The sequence below is a fragment of the Ovis aries genome, chromosome 4 (assembly GCF_016772045.2).
Source record: "Ovis aries strain OAR_USU_Benz2616 breed Rambouillet chromosome 4, ARS-UI_Ramb_v3.0, whole genome shotgun sequence".
NCBI classification, from domain to species: domain Eukaryota; kingdom Metazoa; phylum Chordata; class Mammalia; order Artiodactyla; family Bovidae; genus Ovis; species Ovis aries.
The window spans coordinates 46395666-46417124 of record NC_056057.1 but is presented as its reverse complement, the minus strand read 5'-3'; the positions used below and the strand labels follow the sequence as shown (position 1 = coordinate 46417124).

The following is a 21459-nucleotide window of genomic DNA, read 5'->3' as shown; positions in this document are numbered from 1 at the left end:
AACTAAAAAGATACACTTTAGTATTTTTTAGTATGTTTAGAATCAAAAGTGAAATTTTAACATGTCATTGTATGGGAATGAGACAAAATATTTAGTTAAATAAATTATAATTTACTGCTTAGTGACTTCATCAGGGAATTTGCTTACTGCATTTCGAGGATAAAAATTCTTGAGAACTAAGTATTAAGGTGGCTGAGAAGCAGTGTAGTGGCAAACCATTAGCTGTATGATATATGGTGTTGTGTGGTAAATAGGTATAACAAACAGAACTTTTCTGAAATGATTTTGTGTATCTCATGATGAGTACTTGGAGTACTATTGTTCTGTTTGTATTTATGGTATGAAGACTAGACTGGGGCACACACAGAAATTATAGATACATCATAATTGTATATATTCATCCTGAGTTTTTCAAGCCCCACAGTGACCAAATACCAAAGTAGCAACCTCAGCCTAGTAGCATTGCATTTATATCCTGTTCAAAATTTTTATTAAGTGTGTTATAAAAAACACAGTATGTACACAGTTCAACGTTTATATTTATTTGTGTCTTGTGAAACTTTCCAAATATGTTCTATAGTTGGAAATATGTTCTAATAGTATGGTTAAATATAGTCAGTCAGATTTAGAGTCACTTCTTAAGAAGTCCTCTGGGATGTTAAATTTTCATTGTATATCGTGATGAGTCAGATATAATATAGACCATTTTCTAGGGGATTCTGTCATTATTTATGGCCTCAATAATAAATTGTGGCTATACAACCACAACTGAATAAATTATTGCCTTGATATTTTTATATTGCTCTTGTAAACATTTTTAATTACATCATAACATTATCCAAGAGAGTTCTAAGTACCTTGTCTTTAATTACTAAGGAATGTCTTAATAAACTCTTGCCATGTCAATTATTAGCACCAATGCTATGCCAGTGTATCTTTCTAAATATGCACACACACACACACAGAGATTACAGACTATCTTCACCAAATGAATTTTTAAGTTAAAGCATGCTGAAAACACAGTCCTGAAGTTGAAATTTACCGGGTTATCAATAGCTAAATTGTCTTGAAAGGTGTCCTAAAGTATTCTTAGAACAACTTTTCATTTTTCCATTTCAGTGAAAGATCTTATATCCATTTCTGTGCTAGGCATTGATCTGCTACAATCCTCACTTGATTCATTAGATTCAACTGGTGGAATTTACAGTTGTAGCCTTAGGGGCACTTACCTATTTCCTTTAGATTTCCTCTGAGACAGGAAGAAAAATTTGAGATGATGCCCTTGCAAACCATTATTTTACAGGTTCCTCCAAACTCTGTTTTCCCAAGCAGGATCCTGGGTCCAGGGGAAGTGCTAGTAGTGCTTTGGATTCATTGTTCATTTAACAGAATTTCACTGAGTATTTGCTGTCTCCTTAGGCTTTTCTGGGTTAAAGTTGACTATGGAAAGACAAAAAAATGAGAAAACAATATTTTACAGTGCTTAGTGATATGGTAGAAGGCTTTAGATGCATATGGAGCATGCAACCTCTAGAGAACTGCTAGATTGTTGTAAACATAGATGTACGTGTACAGGTCCCTGTGGTGTTAGGTCCTGCAGAGTAGAGCAATTCAGGAAGGCTTCTTAGGAGAGTTCCTGAAAGTGAATAATATGAGTCATTGGAAAGGAGGAAGTTTTTCCAGTTGAGGAGATAGAGTGACATAAGCAAGACATAAAATGGGAAATTGAGTTCTGTCCTGGAGCAGGAAGACTGGCTAAGGAAGGCTATGAGCAATGTAGCATATAGTTCTGTCCATCTGGAGTGTTCATGTTCATCAGCTGGGAGTTTTAAATAGGCAGTAGAGGTCAGAAAACTTACCTCTTTCTCTCTTAAGCAATAAATAAATATAATGAAATTAATTTTTAATATCTGTGATCTTTCTTAAGAAAGATCAGTTGTGTTAAGAATGGATTTGTCCCTTCCTTAATATAAATCTACATTGATTTACTCAACACGAGCTTGCCAAAGAATATACTTGTTGAATTTAGCCCAGCTCTTTTTCCCAAATTAATAGAATCTGTTGGCTAAGTGGGGATTGAAGGTTAAGCATTTTAAAAACACACATCATGAAGAACTTTTTGGCTTGGGAAGTGTATCTGTTTTGTCCATCCTGTTATTCTCAGCCCTAGGGACTCAAAATTAGAAGGTGCTCATAAATATTTCTTGCCTGAGTGACAAGTAACTATTACAGAGACATCTGTAACATTAGTAACCAAGTGCTAAATTGATGTGATACAGACATTTCACATCAAGAGATTTGGGGGAGGTGATCTGAGGACCTCAATCAATGGAAAAGATAATCCAGAAGAAAACAGAGAATCACCAATAAACTGTGCTTTTAATGAAGCCAGTAGACAAAAAATACATATCCATGTGTTTAATCAGTTTGTTATTAATGAGCTAGCTAGAATCTTTTATTTGTTCATAATTCATAGAGTTGATACATTTTTTCTTTGGTTTTATTTATGAATATCCTAAAGGAATGGAGTTTTGTAAATATGTGTTTGGGCTTCACTGGTGGCTCAGTGCTAAAGAATCCACCTACAAGGCAAGAGTTGCAGGTCTGTTCCCAGAATCGGGAAGATCCCTGGGAGGAGGGCATGGCAACCCATTCCGGGATTCTTGCCTGAAGAATCCCATCGGTAGAGGAGCCTGGCAGGCTACAGTCCATAGGGTCGCAAAGAGTTGGACGTAACTGAAGTGACTTAGCATGCACACACACACACAGGTGTTTGTGTGTATGTGTGTGTGTTCACTGCTTTTTCATTTGTTTTTAATCACCTTAAACAAAGTAAAGGCGCTATGTCATGAATGTTTTATATTTACAGATTAAGGTATGAAAATGTCTTTCAGTTCAGTCACTCAGTTGTGTCCAACTCTTTGAGACCCCATGAATCGCAGCATGCCAGGCGTCCCTGTCCATCACCAACTCCCGGAGTTCACTCAAACTCATGTCCTTTGAGTCGGTGATGCCATCCAGCCATCTCATCCTGGGTCGTCCTCTTCTCCTCCTGCCCCCAATCTCTTCCAGCATCAGAGTCTTTTCCAATGAGTCAACTCTTCGCATGAGGTGGCCAAAGTACTGGAGTTTCAGCTTTAGCATCAGTCCTTCCAATGAACACCCAGGGCTGATCTCCTTTAGGATGGACTGGCTGGATCTCCTTGCAGTCCAAGGGACTCTCAAGAGTCTTCTCCAACACCACAGTTCAAAAGCATCAATTCTTTGGCACTCAGCTTTCTTCACAGTCCAACTCTCACATCCATACATGACCACTGGAAAAACCATAGCCTTGACTAGATGGACCTTTGTTGGCAAAGTAATATCTCTGCTTTTTAATATGCTGTCTAAGTTGGTCATAACTTTTCTTCCAAGGAGTAAGCGTCTTCTAATTTCATGGCTGCCGTTGCCATCTGCAGTGATTTTGGAGTCCCCAAAAATAAAGTCAGCTACTGTTTCCCCATTTACTTGCCATGAAGTGATGGAACGAGATGCCATGATCTTCATTTTCTGAATGTTGAGCTTTAAACCAACTTTTTCACTCTCCTACTTCACTTTCATCAAGAAACTTTTTAGTTCTTCACTTTCTCCCATAATGGTGGTGTCATCTGCATATCTGAGGTTATTGATATTTCTCCCAGCAGTCTTGATTCCAACTTGTGCTTCTTCCACCCCAGCATTTCTCATGATGTACTCTGCATATGTTACATAAGCAGAGTGACAATATACAGCCTTGACGTACTCTTTTTTCTATTTGGAACCAGTCTGTTGTTCCAAGTCCAGTTCTAACTGTTGCTTCCTGACCTGCATACAGGTTTCTCAAGAGGCGTGTCAGGTATAAGCAAGGTGAAAAGACAACCCTCAGAATAGGAGAAAATAATAGCTAATGAAACAACTGACAAAAATTTAATTTCCAAAATATACAAGCAGCTCATACAACTCAATACCAGAAAAGCAAACAACTCAATCAAAAAGTGGGGAAAAGACCTTAACAGACATTTCTCTAGATAAGGCATACAGATGGCTAACAAACACATGAAAAGATGCTCAGCATTGCTCATTATTAGAGAAATGCAGATCAAAACTACAGTGAGTTTTCACCTCACACCAGTCAGAATGGCCATCAAAAAGTCTACAAACAATAAATGCTGGAGAGAGTGTGGAGAAAAAGGAACATTCTTGCACTGTTGGAGAGAATATGAATTGATACAGCCACCATGGAAGATGGCATGGAGATTCCTTAAAAGACTAGGAATAAAACTACCATGTCACCCAGCAATCCCACTTCCAGGCATATACGCTGAGGAAACCAAAATTGAAAGACACATGTATTCCATTGTTCATTGCAGCACTATTTACAATAGCTAGAACATGGAAGCAACCTAGATGTCCACCAACAGATGAATGAATAAAGAAGTTGTGCATATATACACAATGGAATATTACTCAGCCATAAAAAGGAATAAATTTGAGTCAGTTCTAATCAGGTGGATGAATCTAGAACCTATGATACAGAGTGAAGTAAGTCAGAAAGAGAAAGGTAAATATCATATTCTAACACATATATATGGAATCTAGAAAAATGGTACTGAAGAATTATTTACAGAGCAGCAGTGGAGAAACAGAGATAGAGAATAGACTTATGGACATGGGGAGAGGGGAGGAGAGAGTGAGATGTATGGAAAGAGTAACATGAACACTTCCGTTACCATATATAAAATAGATAGCCAACAGGAATTTGCTATATGGCTCAGGAAACTGAAACAGGGGCTCTGTATCAACCTAGAGATGTGGGTTGGGGAGGGAGATGAGAGGGAGGTTCAAAAGGGAGGGGATATATGTATGCTTCTGCTGCTGCTGCTAAGTCGCTTCAGTTGTGTCCGACTCTCTGCGACCCCATAGATGGTAGCCCACCAGGCTCCGCCATCCCTGGGATTCTCCAGGCAAGAGCACTGGAGTGGGCTGCCATTTTCTTTTCCAGTGCATGAAAGTGAAAAATGAAAGTGATGTCACTCAGTCGTGTACGACTCTTAGCAACCCCATGGACTGCAGCCTACCAGAGTCCTCCATCCATGGGATTTTCCAGGCAAGAATACTGGAGTGGGGTGCCATTGCCTTCTCCGGGATATATGTATACCTATGGCTGATTCATGTTGAGATTTGACAGAAAACAACAAAATTCTGTAAAGCAATTATCCTTCAATTAAAAAATAAATTAAAAAAAACAGAAAAGACCAGTTTATATGAACTTTATATATTTTTCATATCTACCTCACCCCAAGTTCCTAAGCCCTATCTTAAGTAATAAAAGGGAATATTCTGAAATATTATAAGATGCTACTAAATATAATGTTCTGGCAAAGATTATTGAGATTAATTATGTCTGCATTATTAGAACTAATAACTGAAGAGTTTTTTCTACCTGAATTAAAATAGTTTGAAAGATACTATGCCCCTTCCCTTTTGAAATATTTAATTTATTGTCACTCATCTTGATGAGGCTTAAAAGATAAATATTAATATTTCATTCATAAATATTTTTACTAATATTTATTGAGGCCTGTTCTTTAGAAGGGATAAAACATTGAACAATAGGATGAGAAGAAATTGATCATTAGTATAGACTAAATAAATAGTCTTTCCTCCTTGAAAAAATCTCATTACCACACTCTGAAATCTCTGAATCCCCACTTGCTCTATTTTATTTTGTGATGCTTATTTCACTCAGCATTGATTTATACTCTGGCCATTTGTGCACATCCACTTTCATCCTTTCCAGCTTAAATGATCCTTGAGGACTAAGGAGTGTACAAGTGTCCTCTTGTTTTTAGGGCATAATTTTACTCACATCTAGTACCACCCCGGAGTATCAGCATCACAGGGAACGTTAAAGTGGTGGTACGCTTCTGGGAAATGAGGTAGAGGGCATTGTAAGACCTTGTCACCAAGGTCAAAGCCCAAACAACAAAAGGGTAGTAATGCTGAGTTCCCAGATTGTTGGGGGTGGAGAAGGATGTTATTTAACACCTGCTCTCAAAGGTGGATGTAGTCCTACTAGAAAATGAGCCAGACTTGAACACTAGGGCTTGGTTTAAGGCCTCCACCCCAAGGAAGAGAGGGCTGCTCGGCAGGGAACCTGGCAAAGCCTGACACATTTTGCATTTCCCTTCCTTATGTTTTTCCCAGCATAGGATCTGATGAAACCTCTATGTTGGACTTGGGAGGGAATTTGTAAAGGGGTGAGCACCCAAAAGTGGCTGGAAATGACATGGTGTTTCATAAATCAGGAGAGAATTGGTCCCTTGTAGGAGTGGCAGGAAAAAGGAAAATATACAAATATTTTGGAAGTGAGGGAATGGGGATAGGGCTGAAAGAGAGAAAGGTACAAAGGGGAGGAGGACAGCTGTTCATTTTATATCCTGTGGTCATTGTCCATCTGCCATAAACTGAAAGAAGTCACCTAATGAGATTTGGGAATTTCAGCCAAGGAAGTGACTAAGGAGCAAAATATTAAGTACAATAAATCACATACTGTCACATTTATTCAAAGAGAAAGGTTTGTAGGTCAAATAGTCTGTTTCCTAATAAAGTCAGTCAAAACAAAACCTGTTGCTAATAGCCTCATTTTAAAAATTAATATAAAACAGAAGGGGAAGAAGAGTTGCTTTTAAAACCTGATTCTTTTTCTGCATTTTATAATAAAGTTTTTTATTTTAAAACATATTTTAGCATATGTATAGCATGAATGTAGAATATTTAAGTTTTTACTGTACTTTGACCTCTCTTAATCCTTAATATCAGTTTTTAGTAGTTGCTTAAAATTGAAAATTTATTTTCATATAATGGTTCTTTTTATAACACTGTCCTTGATATATGGTTTTTTTTAGTGGAAAAAATGGTGAATTCCACCAAAAGTTATTTCTTGGTGGGCAAAACCAAGGTATAGATTTAAATTGTAGATTTTCATATTCAGATAATGCTTAATTGATCTTTTGGGGCAGCTGAAGATTTTGGACATGTTGATTTCTCTGACTTGACAATTTCTGCTGATAAAATAATGATTTTGGTCAACTTTGGTCATCATATTTTAACAAAATTGAATTTACTTGCTCTTGACAGATCCAAGAGTAATTTGAGGATTTCCTTTCATACAGAATGGAACTATTCTTAATTAAAGTAATATCCTTTCAGTCACAATTCCCATCCCTGTCATTTGGAACTGAGAAGCCCCAGGATGCTTCCAGCCTGGGCTGCCACAAAGCATTATCCGATACAGTAACCATTTTTCCCTTCCCTGCCTAGTACTCACCCCTTTAGCTATGGTCTGTGAGCTTCAACAAAGCATGAGCTGCTGTCTCTGTGCAGGCACAGGCCAGGCGAGCTGAGCCTGTATTTTGTCAGAGCCTGAAGCAACACTGCCTGGCAGGCAGTGTAGGCAGGATTCGACATAGGGGCAACAGTGTGAGAATGCCTCAGGGGAGCCGGGGAGACTGGTGATCAGCCAAGATCAGCATCCAAGTACTCTGTGGATACCTGCAGTCCAGGAAGGTAACAACAAAAACAACTTGCTTCAAAGGGTATCAGGTGAGAAGCTAACTCACTGCTAGAGGACAAACTTGATTACAGTTTTTACAACATTTATAAACTAATGCAGCAGACTTATATAGATGTGCCACATTATTATAAGACAGCGTGAACAGGTACGTATAATCTTATAGTTTAGGTTTTCTACACGGAGAGGAATAAAAGAAACATGAAGACTAAGAAGTATATAGTTCTGGCTATCCTGGAAATTACAGCATTATCTGCTTAAAACCAAGAGTCACAGTTTAGGTCCTATTCATCAGGTAGTACTTCTAAGACTGGCCATAGTACAAAGATTTTGGTCTACTTAAAGCAGATTGTTTTGATGCCATGGGCTGGGAGAGGTAATGCCCTTAGGATTTTTCTGGGAGACTCAGTAATTAAGGAAATAAAAACCTAAGTATAATGTAATTATTGTTCTACATCATTGTTGTTCCTGGAAAATAAATATTCACAGCTGCCTCTAATGAAATATTTGAGCAGAAGTTTGTGAAAATATCGAAATATTGTTCATCTGTATAATAATGGCCCATTGGCTTGCTTGCAGCAGAATTACTCTGAAGAATTGCCAGGTAGCAAATAAACGTTTACTGTATTTCTTGGTTCTTTTGGATACAGTGAGTGTTTACTCCCTAGTAAATAGTACTATCCTTAAAAATCGCTCTTAAGGGAAGACTTCCCTGATTGTCCAGTGGTTAAGACCCCATGCTTCCAATGCACTGGGCACAGGTTCAATCTCTGCCTCAGGGAGATCCTTGGTTGGGGAACTAAGATCCCACATGCCATGCAGCCAAAAAAAAAAAAAAAAAGTTTCTCTTGGCAAAGAAAAAAAAGTGCTAATTGCCAGTACTGCTTATTATACCAATATCTTCAACTTGCTTGTCACATTTTTCACATTATAGAATGAGGCAAGTCCCTTTCTTGAATGCCTTAGCCTACAGTAACGTAATATGCCCTGGAAGTGACAGTGTCTGACTTTTAAACGCTTTTCTAAAAGTTCCCCATTCATTTCTTTTTCTCTTTCCATTCACTACAAGCTCTAGTTAATACCCCTCTCCTCCATTTATCTACCTTGAAAAGATGAAAGGATGTGTTGATTCTGCTAAGATTGGCTCCAGTCCTAGCAGGGAGTTTAAGTAGTCTGATTACATCCATTTCGTCACTTTATGATCTTTCTGTATCAAATGCTGTTGTTTACACGCAGCTCTAGGACTCTGCTTGTCTCTGAGGTCTGAATTTTGAGTAATAGCAGCAGCAGCACTTGGGCTGCAAGAATTCTCAGCAGGGTTCTGTCCAGACACTCCTCAGGCCTCAATATTTATGGGCCCCGCTCCACTATCTAGAGGCATGATTTCTGGCAGTGCTTCTCCCCAATCCATAAATTCTGCAAGATCACTTCTCTCCTTCTGTGGCCCTTTGCCACATTTAAAAAGGCAGCTTGTTTTTCAGGCAGCGCTTTGAGGAAAAGAGTCTGCTCCCGGCAACCACTACCAAACCCCCAAGAGGGAGTAGCTCCTTCTATTGTTTCTGTTCTGATTTACTTTTAAAAGTCCTGGGCTTTGTGGAGCAGGGCATAACCAAATAAAAATAAAGCTACCCAGGTCTTGGGAGAATAAAACCAATTGATTTATCCTTCTACTATAAAAGTAAAAAGATATAGAGAGGACTACAGGAGATACTGGCTCACAATCCCTAATCTGTAATTCCATAGTATAAAAACACTCAGAAAAACCACAGAACTTTTTTTTTTTTCATTTATGTGATGGCAAAGCCTCACATGATCTGAATTCATTTGGCAGCAAGACTTGAAGTAATTTAAGGCTATTTATAATCTTTACTTATACTACTTTATATGAATCTTTGTATATTTAAGTGCAGAAATATTAATATGTTTAATTATAGGATAATACCTCAGACTTGCTGGTGATCTTACATACTATGTGGTGTATTTACCATGTTACCTTTCTGAAATCTGTAAGTTAAATCAGTAATTTGGATCCTAAAGTTTATCTTACCTTAAGTAATTGTGAATCTATATAACTTATTTTGAGAAAGTGAGTAATAACTCTTGAATATTAACTCTTATTCTTAATAGAATAAATGATGAATATTTCTATTTTTTAAGTGGCTTTGATTTTATACTAAATCAAGCTATTCTTTAAGTTTTTTTACTTTTATGGCAACCACCCAAAAGAAATAGGAAGAAAGGAAAATGTTTATGTGTGAATTTGGGGAAACTTCCTGGCTCTGGAAGGTATTTGCAGTCTCCTTTGTGCATATATATTATGGTTAATGGGCTACTGAACAATGAACAGGTTTTCAATGTGCTTAATATGGGCTTCACTGATTAACACATAATTGCTACTTGCTTATGTGTTTGTGTATTCTTGGCATTGTAAACTCTAACAGCCGTTTAAGATCCTCTCGGCCAGCACTGCACAGGCACTCTAGTTAGTAAATCCTAGAAGTTGCAGGTTCTCACCAGGTTTTGTTGAGCTCCTGAGGCTCATTCAGGTTCATTTGCAACACTGTCCAAAACTGAATGGCTTATTTGTTATGTAAGCAAACAATTGAAATGAAATGAAGTCCTCAGTCACTCACTCTTTGCGACCCCTTGGAATGTAGCCTACCAGGCTCCTCATCCATGGGATTTTCCAGGCAAGAATACTGGAGTGGGTTGCCATTTTCTTCTCTAGGAGATATTCCTGACCCAGGGGTTGAACTGGGGTCTCTTGCATTGTAGGCAGACGACGCTTTACCATCGGAGCTACCAGGGAAGTATATAAGCATACAGTTAGGTCATTTCATCCATCCTCATCCAGTTGTAATATGATCATTTCCTTTTAAGAATATTTTAATTGAGCCAGATCTGCTTGAAAAAAAAAGAGAAATAGTTTCAAGAATCATATATTCTTACTTTATTATTGTCTTACATTACAATACATTTGTCGTGTAAATGTGCCATGTTAAACGAAATGGAAAGTGAACATGTAATCTGGAGCTTGGTACCCCGTGTGAGTTAAGACATTTGTGAAATTAAGGAACATACTGCAGGGCATGCTCTGTACAGGAGTGGAATCAGGTTTTGTGGGTCCACATTTGAAGCTTACACAGTTGGTTGAAGGCTAGAGTGTCATTAAGGAAAAGAATACAAAATTGAACATTCAAAATCAGGCAAAAATGTAAATGTTTATTTAAAATGAGAAAAGAAATCACAACACATTACAAATCTTTAGAAACTGGCAATACCACAAACATAAGAAAATCCAGCATTTTTGTTAACTACCTGAAATACTTTTTTCCTTTTTACTTTTGGGTGCATATTCTAAAATTACCTCTGCATATGACAAGTTTTGCTGTTGCTGTAAATGGGGAAGGGAAAAGAGCACTGGATTGGGAGTTAGGCCATATAGTCACTTCTCTGCCAACTGAATTTGCCACGTAAACTTGGTTGGTGGAGCCTTAGTTAGCCCCTGACAACTTGTTTATAAAGCAAGAATGTTCATCTTCATGATCTCTTTAATGTCTTCCTACTGTGACCCTTAATCCTAGAACTGGGTGAAAAGAATGAACTATGAGTTAACCAGGAATACATTTTATCTAAAAATATGGTTATGATGTTGCCTGTTTTAGTTCAGGGGGCCCCTACAAGAAATATCAAAGTAGTTGCTATACCTTTATTCAACCAATCATAGCTAGTTTATACTTATAGCTTGTTTTGCTAGCAGGGGAAGATATTAGGTGGAGGAACAGAAAAGCGACATCGGCCAAACCATGTAATGTTGTTACCCAAGCAATTCTCAGCATGAGTGATCGAATGTGCTGCCCCTTCTGGCTCTTTCCAGAAGAGTGACACACTCTGCTGGTGGACACAGGATATAAATCACCTCCATATCCTTATCCTGCTGAAAAGAAGTGCTGCAAAAGAGCCAGTAGTAACAATAGTAATAATAATGATATCGTTGCATTTCCAAAAAAATTCTCTTCTTAGAGTTTAACTGACAACTGCTTCCTCAATTTCATTCATTCAACAACTGTTCTCTGAGCTCCTCTTCTATGTGAAGCACCTCTTAAGGCACTGGGGAGACAGGATTCGTAAAAGAAAATCTTTGCCCTGGTCAGGCTGACATGCTGATGAATATCAAACAAATAAATGTCAGGGAGTACTGAATGCATGAAGAAAATTAATCAGGGTCAGCACATGAGGGGTCACATTTTGTTGGAGGATGTAACCATTGATCAGAGGCTTAAATTGTGTAGAAGTGATAACCTGGCAGAAAGAATAGCCAACAGAAGAGCCATGTGGACTGCCAACGGGTAGCCACACGCCTTATGTAAACGTCAGTTCTGAATGATATTTTACTGCTTAAGTGGGGAAGGCTACTCAAAGGTTATACATATCCTGGCTTTTCCTGAATGACAACCAAAGTCAATAGAAGTGGGACTGAATCATGAGAAAATAACTAGGCTTTTAAGTTCGCATGTACCTCAGACAGAAGTATTCTTAATAATTGGTTGACTCATTGGTTGGTTGATTGCTAGATTGATCATCTTGACCTGACTCCCTATAACAAAAGTGAGAAGTTGCTTATCTATTGTTTTGTAAATTATAGTAGGGATGGTACTATTTAAATAGAGCCCTGGAGTAAAAATTGATACCAACTTTAGTTGCAGTTTTATAATGAGTAAAGTGGTTCAAAGATCAAACAGATTACTAAAAATGTTTCTTACAACCATAGTGATGAATCTCTCTAACAGTAACAGTAAAGGAAACAACTTTATAGAAATAAGTTTTGCCACTCTTCTTCTTTCTTTATTTTTAAATAACAAGTACTAGGCACTGTTTTACATTTGTAAATATTTATTGTTTCCTTATAGTAAAATAATTATTTCAGAAACAGATTTATAAACTATTATGGAATTCGTTATTTAGGATACAAATGTGGATTACACTATTATTTTAAATTTAATCCTGGTTGTAATATTGTATCAGATTAATGCTTTTCACATAATTAAAGTTTTCTGAGTTGGGAAATGTTAGAATATTACTTCTTTGGAATACAAATATTTTCTTTTAAATCTCTTTTAAATAACTTTCTATGGATTTTTAAAGCAAATGACCAAAGAAATTATCAGTGCAATACCTTTTGTGTTTGTTCTGAGCACTCAGATAGTATGTTACCACACTGATCTGTGTGAGAGATGGTTTAAGGAGGTAATGGTGAAGGTAAAATAAAGGCATAGATTCAGTAAATCTGCAGGAGGGTATGCAGCTTTGGGTGACTGACTGTGGGGGCAGGGGAAGGAGAAGAATGGGCAGGGAACCTGCAGAGAAAGTGATTTCCAAGTGGACCTGATATGGAGACTAGAGGTGGTTCAGTCCTTTAGGTTTTACCAAAAACAGAGACATATGGCTCAAAGCAGGAGCCAGAGTAGAAGCAGAAGCACAGAAGCGTGTCCCCACATGTTCTGACCATGTGAAAATCAAGCAGTATTTGTTTGTTTTCTCAAGTGTGCTTTGTGCACCGGAAGGAGTATAGTGAAGCGGTTGAAGGCATGGATTCTGGTCTGCCCAATTCTGAATCCCATTTGGGCCTTGAGAAATTGCTTAGCTTCTCTTTGCCTCAATTTCCTTACCTGTAAAATGAGCATGCAGAGTAGTACCTAACTGCTCAAAGCAACTATAATAGTTCTCTTGAATTATTGGAATTTTTTCTTTCCTCTGTGGATGCTGCTAAAACTTTAACTGGTCAGATTGTCTGTTTTATCTGGATGTTAGGCACTGCAAACTCAGATTTCAACTCTATCAATTCTAAAGACCTATGAAGGATGTCTCCTTATACTGTTATGTCTTGCTATCTTATTCCCAGAGCACCTTCTTTTTCTTATCAAGTAGTTGCCTTTCTTCCCCTCTAATACATTTACCAGTGATGCTAACAAACAGGAAGATAACTCTTTTGGTTCTCAGTTTTCATTTCCACATTGCACTTACAGCATTTCCATTAAAGAGCTGGGAAATAGCCCCAGATGAAAGAATATATTGAAGAGGGAATATATGCCTTAACATGCCTTAAATTCTTTGATAAGTAGTGATTCAGCTTAGTATTTGGCCCATGAACAAAAATATTTTCTCCTTTTTCTGGGATAAATGGATTTATGAAATGAAACAAAAATACTGAATCATACCTGAAATTTCTTAGTGTAGACCGGAGTTGTTTTCTCAGCACTTTTCATGTGTTAATGCCTTAATCTTCACAACAGTTCTATGAAGAGATTGCTATTATTATTCACATTTTACAAATGTAGAGACTGGACACAGTAAAGATTAGTGACTTGCTCAAGATTCACATAGCTGCTGCTGCTGCTGCTGCTGCTGCTGCTGCTGCTGCTGCTGCTGCTGCTGCTGCTGCTGCTGCTGCTGCTGCTGTTGCTTCTTCAGTCGTGTCTGACTATGTGTGACCCCATAGATGGCAGCGCACCAGGCTCCCCCATCCCTGGGATTCTCCAGGCAAGAACACTAGAGTGGGTTGCCATTTTCTTCTCCCATGCATGAAAGTGAAAAGTGAAAGTGAAGTCGCTCAGTCGTGTCCAACTCTTAGCGACCCAATGGACTGCAGCCTACCAGGCTCCTCCATCCATGGGATTTTCCAAGCAAGAGTACTGGAGTGGGGTGCCATTGCCTTCTCCATTCACATAGCTAAAAAGTGTCAAATCCCAGATTACAAACCTAACAGCGTGCCCTCACCATCCACTCTCCTAACCTCTATACATACTTTCTCTCTGGAAGATAATGTATCAGAGGGAATCTCACTCTAAAAAATGAAGTTTAAAAATTATATAGAATTATCAGTAATACTAACAAGCATTGAATTTATTAATATATAGAATTCCCTCATCTGTTTAAGACTGTGTGACCCCTGGAGGACAAAATGGCAACCCATTACAGTATTCTTGCCTGGAAAATCACATAGACAGAAGGACCTGGCAGGCTACAGTCTGTGAGGGTCACAGTCAGACACGACTGAGGGACTGAGATGCACATAAGGCTATATAATGTTAAGATTATATGATGATAAGATACACCTATCATCAATTATAGCATTACAATTTAGAGTAATATTTTTCTATAAAGTTACAGTTTTATTAGGTTTCTTCCTAGACATAAAAGTGGGTTTTCTCCCTTAGAACAATGTGTTAATCTAGTTAAACATTCAAACAGAAACAAATCAACTTGAAAGGACAAAATAATGTCTTACAATTAAGAAGATATTACATTTGAGAAACTTTTTTCTTAATGTACTAGAAAATGATTCCTGATGGAGAGGTCAGAACATGTGCCTTGGGGGTGATATTTGGTGTGGCTTATGAGTACTTTGTATGACTTTGCAAACTGTTTATTTTTAATTATACTGGGCCATTACAATAAGACTTTACTAATAAGTAAAATAATTCATCTGGCTATCATTATTCTTCATATTACTTTATCTAGCTGATAAAAGTGTATCATAATTACTCATGTAATCTGTCTCTGATATTTTTATTCTAAAGGCAAACTGGATTGTGTAACCATCTAAGTCATTTTAGGGCAATTTCTAGTTAATGTGGGAGAATTATTGCCCCATTGACTATATGACAGTACCAAAATGAATCTTGGGTAAGGATACATGTAGTACAAATATTCTAAAGCACAGCTCTCAAATGTTTTTTCACTTTTGACCCAATTGAGAAAAGTTGAAAATCTTTAAGTCCCATCCATCCATGGTTATAGTTCCCCCTTTCTAGTATAAATATATCTCAGTAAAAACAAAAAATAGATAATCTCAAATAAGCAAATTACAGCAAACTCATTCACGGTCCAGCCAGAGCTGATTTCTGTTGTGTACCATGACTCTTCTGGGTACTCGGGACACAAGTAGTAAACAAGACAGACACTGCTTTGATGGAGCTTGCATTCTAACAGGAGATGGACAGTGAGCAAATAATCAAGTAAATAGATGAGATAAATTTATACACTCATAAAATGGAGTGATAAGATGCAGTATGATTGGACAGGGTGAACTTCTTTAGATTGAATGATCAAGGAAGATTTCTTTAAGGAGGTGATATTTGTACAGATCCATGAGAAAGAAGAGGAACAAACCAAGGGAGAGTCTGTGGGATAGGACATGAATGGAATGAGGAAAGAATAGAGTGTGAGGATATTGACATCATCAGTGTAATTGCAGGCAGAGACTAGGCGCATAGAAGGCCTGAGATGGAGTGCCTAGGGAGGAGAAAGTCCAAAGTGGCTGAAACAAAGTATGTGAAAAGAAGAGTGGTACAAGGGATGTTCTAAGATCATGAAGGATTTAATGTATCATTGCAATGAGCTCATCCTTTTGTTCCTAGTGGACTGAGAAACCTTGAGAGAGTTTTAAGCCAGGTTGGCCTAATCACTAAAACATTTTAAAAGACTCTTTTGTTTTTGAAAGGCCTATAACTGCCATGTGGAGGATGAATTAATTACAGGAGGATAAAAAGGGGAGCAAGAAGACCAGCAAGACATGACCCTGACTTGACTAAGGTGGTAGCACTAGTGGAGAATAGAAGCTGAGCAGTATTTTGGAGTCAGAACTCCCAGGCTAATGGATTGGAAGTGGGAAGTGAAGGAGAAAGGGAGGAATCAAAGATGACATCTAGTGTTTTGTTAGTTTCTTCGAGCATCTGGAGTGGTGTCATTTGAAATGCAAAGTATACTGAATATTTGTAAGGTGAAAAACGAGTTCTTCTGATTTTGACTTAATAAACCTGAGATGTCCTTTTGGGATGGTAAGTAGCAGTTGGATCTATAAATGTGGATCTCATTTATCTCATTTAACTGAAATATCAGTTCAGTTCAGTCACTCAGTCATGTCTGACTCTTTGCAACCCCATGGACTGTAGCACGCCAGGTTTCCCTATCCGTCACCAACTCCCAGAGCTTGCTCAAACTCATTTCCATCAAGTTGGTGATGCCATCCAACCATCTTATCCTCTGTTATCTCCTTCTCCTCCTGCCTTCAATCTTTCTCAGCATCAGGGTCTTTTCCAATGAGTCAGTTCTTTGCATCAGGTGGCCACAGTATTGGAGTTTCAGTTTCAGCATCATTCCTTCCAATAAATATTCAGGACTGATTTCCTTTAGGATTAACTGGTTTGATCTCCTAGCAGTCCAAGGGACTCTCAGGAGTCTTCTCTAACACCACAGTTCAAAAGCACCAATTCTTCAGTGCTCAGCTTTCTTTATGGTCCAACTTTCACATCCATACATGACTACTGAAAAACCATGGCTTTGACTAGATGGACCTTTGTTGGCAAAGTAATGTCTCTGCTTTTTAATTTGCTGTCTAGGTTGGTCATAACTTTTCTTTCAAGGAGCAAGTGTCTTTTAATTCCATGGCTGCAGTCACTGCAGTGATTTTGGAGCCCAAGAAAATAAAGTCTGTCACTGTTTTCATTGTTTCCCCATCTATTTGCCATGAAGTGATGGGACTGGATGCCATGATCTTAGTTTTCTGAATGTTGAGTTTTAAGCCAACTTTTTCACTCTCCTCTTTCACTTTCATCAAGAGGCTCTTAAGTTCTTCGTTGTTTTCTGCCATAAGGATGGTGGTATCTGCATACCTGAGGTTACTGACATTTCTCTCAGCAGTGTTGATTCCAGCTTGTGCTTCATCCAGCTCAGCATTTCGCATGATGTAGTCTGAGTATAAAGTTAAATAAGCAGAGTGACGATCCTTGACATACTCCTTTCCCAATTTGGAAACCAGTCCATTGTTCTGTGTCCGGTTCTAACTGTTGCTTCTTGACCTGCATACAGATGTTTGTTGTAGGTATTATTTAAAGACTCGAAGTAAAAAGAAGCAATGTAGAGAGAAGAGAAAGCCACCAAAACAATTTGAGATCAAGAACGAAAAGGGCAACAATGGAGAATGAGAAGTAACAGCCAGTGAAGCAAGACAAAGATCAAGAAGGTAGTGGAAGATAGAAGTTATCCAATTAAGGGGAAAGGATGGGCTGTGACAAATCCTGATGAGAAGTCTAGTACCCTGAACATGGGGAAATGATCTGTTGATTTGGCAACATGGAGTCCCCAGCCACATAACCAAGAGTAGTTTCAGGGTGGTGCTTGAGTGTAGAAGTCTGAATGGAGGAAGGGACAGAAGATAGGCTATGATGTAGTGGAGACAATCACTGGACAGCCCTTTTGAGAAGTTTTCCTATAAGTGGGACAAAAATAGGATTGGAAAGAACAGAAGATACAAGTGTGACATCAATAAAAGAAATTAAGATGGGAGATACTTTGTATGTTTCTATGTTTGTATGACGATAGGAATGATCCAGGAAACTTATTGGAAGAAGTTGATGATACAAGAGAAAGAGAGGGGAATTCTTAAAGAGCCATTGGAGATGGAATCTAGACCACATGAAAAGCTTCACCATTCTTTAGAACAGAGCACTTCATCCATTATAACAAGAGGAAGGCAGAGTACACTGGTAGAGTGATTGAAAAGATGAGGGTATTACTCTGTGGTATCTATTTTTCTTAACTATATATATAGTACTTCCCTATATAGTGGCTCAGATGGTAAAGCGTCTGCCTGCAATGTGGGAGACCTGGGTTTGATCCCTGGGTTGGGAAGATCCCCTGGAGAGGGAAATGGAATCTAATAAGAATGAACACAGATATATGATTTTATGTTAAAATTCCAAAAAAATTGTTAAAACAGTATTTTTATACATAATTTGATAATGCAGAGCAAATTATTAAAATGGCACAAATTCTAGCCACAAATTCAATAGCACAAATTCAGGACATCATCAATGAAAGGTGGTTTTGTTGCAAGATAGTTTCAAGGCATTATGTAGGTATTTGCTTTAGCAAAGGTGTAGAGATGGCTTGTTATATTGCAGTACATATATGTCTTAAGTATAGGATAAACTTTAAGCCAATATTAGTTCAGAAATGTTGCTGAAAAAATTATCTATCATTATGTACTATGGGATTGACTAAATAACCCATAGTAATGCAAATGACAGTTATAATAAGTAAACGTAGATTTACTTTATAATTTATCAATTTATCTGTCAACTTTAAATCAAGAATTGCCAACCAAGACCAACTGGAAATAACACTCATGAGGTACCTTTAACATAAATATCCTGTCCTCCCCAATCCTGGTGTGTGTACCTCTACATGGAAACCAGAATTCCTTGACTGTTGGATTAGGGTTCCCAGTGAGTTCTAGAAGTTCATCAATTTTATTTATGAATACCATACTTTAGGAACCCTTCATCACTTTGTAGGCTGCTTATATCCTTGATATAAGTAAAACTGATAATATATGAAATTTCCTCATTTGCCAGTAAGAACCAAAGAAAGAGTTTGCATTTTCAGACCCATTTAAGTCCATTGATGGTTCTCAGACCATACTTTTATAACCATAGTTCTAAGTTATCTTCCTATCTTCAGCAATTCTTCAAATCTTTGCAAAATTGCTACTTTAGAATGAAGGATAGCAAGTACATCAGAAGTGATCCAAAGGAGAGAAAATGAACCTGTACATGAGAGGATATTTTTCATTCTCCATTTGAGTTGTTTTTCCTTTCTAGTTTTAAATATCAGCTTTGGCAGTTAAAGATCTTTGATTTAAGAGGGGAAAGAAAGAAGTACCTGTTGCAGGTGGCACCTGCTTATTATTGTCTCCTCACTGCATTAGAGGTGTTTTGAGGTATGTGATACCTCTGCACCACTGCATCTGGGAGCAGGGAGTTGGGGATGGCTTTAGGCACCTGGGCACATGGATGTTAATTAACTCTTTCCTCTCCTCATTGCAGACAGAGTCAAGCAACCATTTTCAATCTGGGCAAGGACAGATCTTACTCTACTGACCCAAGTCTATGTGCAGTGGGGCTGCAGTTCAGAAGGGCTTATCTGAAGAAGAAATTCACCCAGTCTATGTGGAACAGCTATATTCATAGTGGGAGTGGAGAATCATTTATTCATTGGCTTGGCACCGTTTGGGATGGTAGTTTGATAGGAGTGGCCCCAAAGGGAAGCATGTACACAAAGCCAGCTGATTCTCTTGGGTGGTGCTTCTTCCAGGAGGGGAAGTTCCCATGGCATGGGCAGTGCCTCTCTTCTGGCTGTCAATTCGTACCTAATACCTGAGTCCTGGTCTTCTAGCTATCCACTCCTCTGTTGGAATCCCTGTGGCTTTTGAGCTGTCTTTTCATGTAGGAACCCTTTAAAGATAACCCTGGGCTAGTTCTGTTTTCCAGGGTACACCTTTAGTCTGTAGGATCTGTGCACCTTTATGTCACCAGGGCTGGAAGTACTGCTTTATCTTGAAGGGACTGAGAAATTGTTGATGGATTATAAGAAGGGAGTAACAAGATTCAGTTCACTTGTGGGAAGAGCACCGGCAGTAGTGTGGCTGGGTGAGGACATGTGAGGCTGGAGAGTATTGCAAAGTTCTGGCAAGAGCTACTGAGAATCCATCGACAATAATGAGGAGGAGATGGGTTCAGAAGATATTAACATTTTAAATACAAAATAATATAATGACTAAGTAAGTAAAAGTGAGTCACCTGCCAAGTACCTTTTCTTTTAATGAGTGCATCATAAACTTATACTATTCTTGCAGCAAGAATGCCGGAGTAGTTTGCATAGTGAAAGACAGGGAAGCCTGGTGTGCTATAGTCCATGGGGTTGCAGAGTCGGACATGACTTGGCAGCTGGACAATGACAATAAGCTTATTCTCACAACAGTAAACACTTTTTCTCCCAACAGTGAGATGATAACATAAGAAAATAGGAGAGGGGTCATATTGGTTATCAGGGTCATAATTGAACACATTTTTTATTTTAATGTTTATCAGCTTTCCTTTTCTTTTTCAATTTGTAAACAATATCCACTGTAAGGAACATTTTTGGTTTTCATTTGTTCTCGCCTTTCCATTTTGGGGATTCACCTCAGGCACTTGCTTTTTTAGTACTTAACCATGTATAAAACAGAAAGGAGCACATAAATACCATTTACATTCTTTAGGCTAGTGTGAACTGCCTTTTGAAAAACAAATTGTCTGCCAGACCTCATACGTGTTTGTGTTGAAGTTTGTCTCACATAATCCTGGCCATTTCCATTTCCAGCCCCACAGTTTGATATTTATTTTAAGCAGCTGCTTAAGAAAGGTAGAACTTAAATGATCAAACAGCATAAAGTAGGTTTCTGTTTGAGCTCAAGGTTACTGTGTAGCTTTCTTTTCAGTCGCCTTTTTTCATCGACATTCTAGCTGTGAGAATAAATCTAGGAAAACTGCTGTTTGGCCTTTTTAGCTCACTGCCAGCCTTGGCGATGGCAAACTAACTGGTATTGTACTAAACACCACTGAAATAAAATAAATGAGTCTGATTAAAGCTTGGAACTCTTGAGTACTACAAATATAAAAACCATCAACAGATGCCGTTTGCTAAAACCACGGTTCCTCTAACAGATGGGGGAAAGTTAAACATAAAATATGCTATTTCTTTTTCGTTTGGTTCATTTGTTTTTAATATAGTATAAAAACCCTGCTACTGAGTTCCAGTAAACTTCTGGCTTATGTTTCATGGCTGTTTTGGGGAGTGTGTTTTATTATAAGAATTCATTAAACATGTTAAAACAAATTCTTATCAGAGTTTAAAACTGTCTTTGGTTTTCATATATCCAATACTGAAAATAATCGTGAAAAACAATGACCAGATATCCACAATGGAAAATAATGTTTCTCTTTCAAATCTTTGATGTTGGGCTGTAGTAGAATAATATCAATCAT

General features: G+C 38.0%; 1 protein-coding gene across 2 annotated transcripts in view; it reads left to right on the top strand.

Annotated features, from left to right (window-relative positions):
• Nucleotides 1-21459, top strand: part of RELN (reelin) — a 536122-nt gene that overhangs the window by 276796 nt on the left and 237867 nt on the right.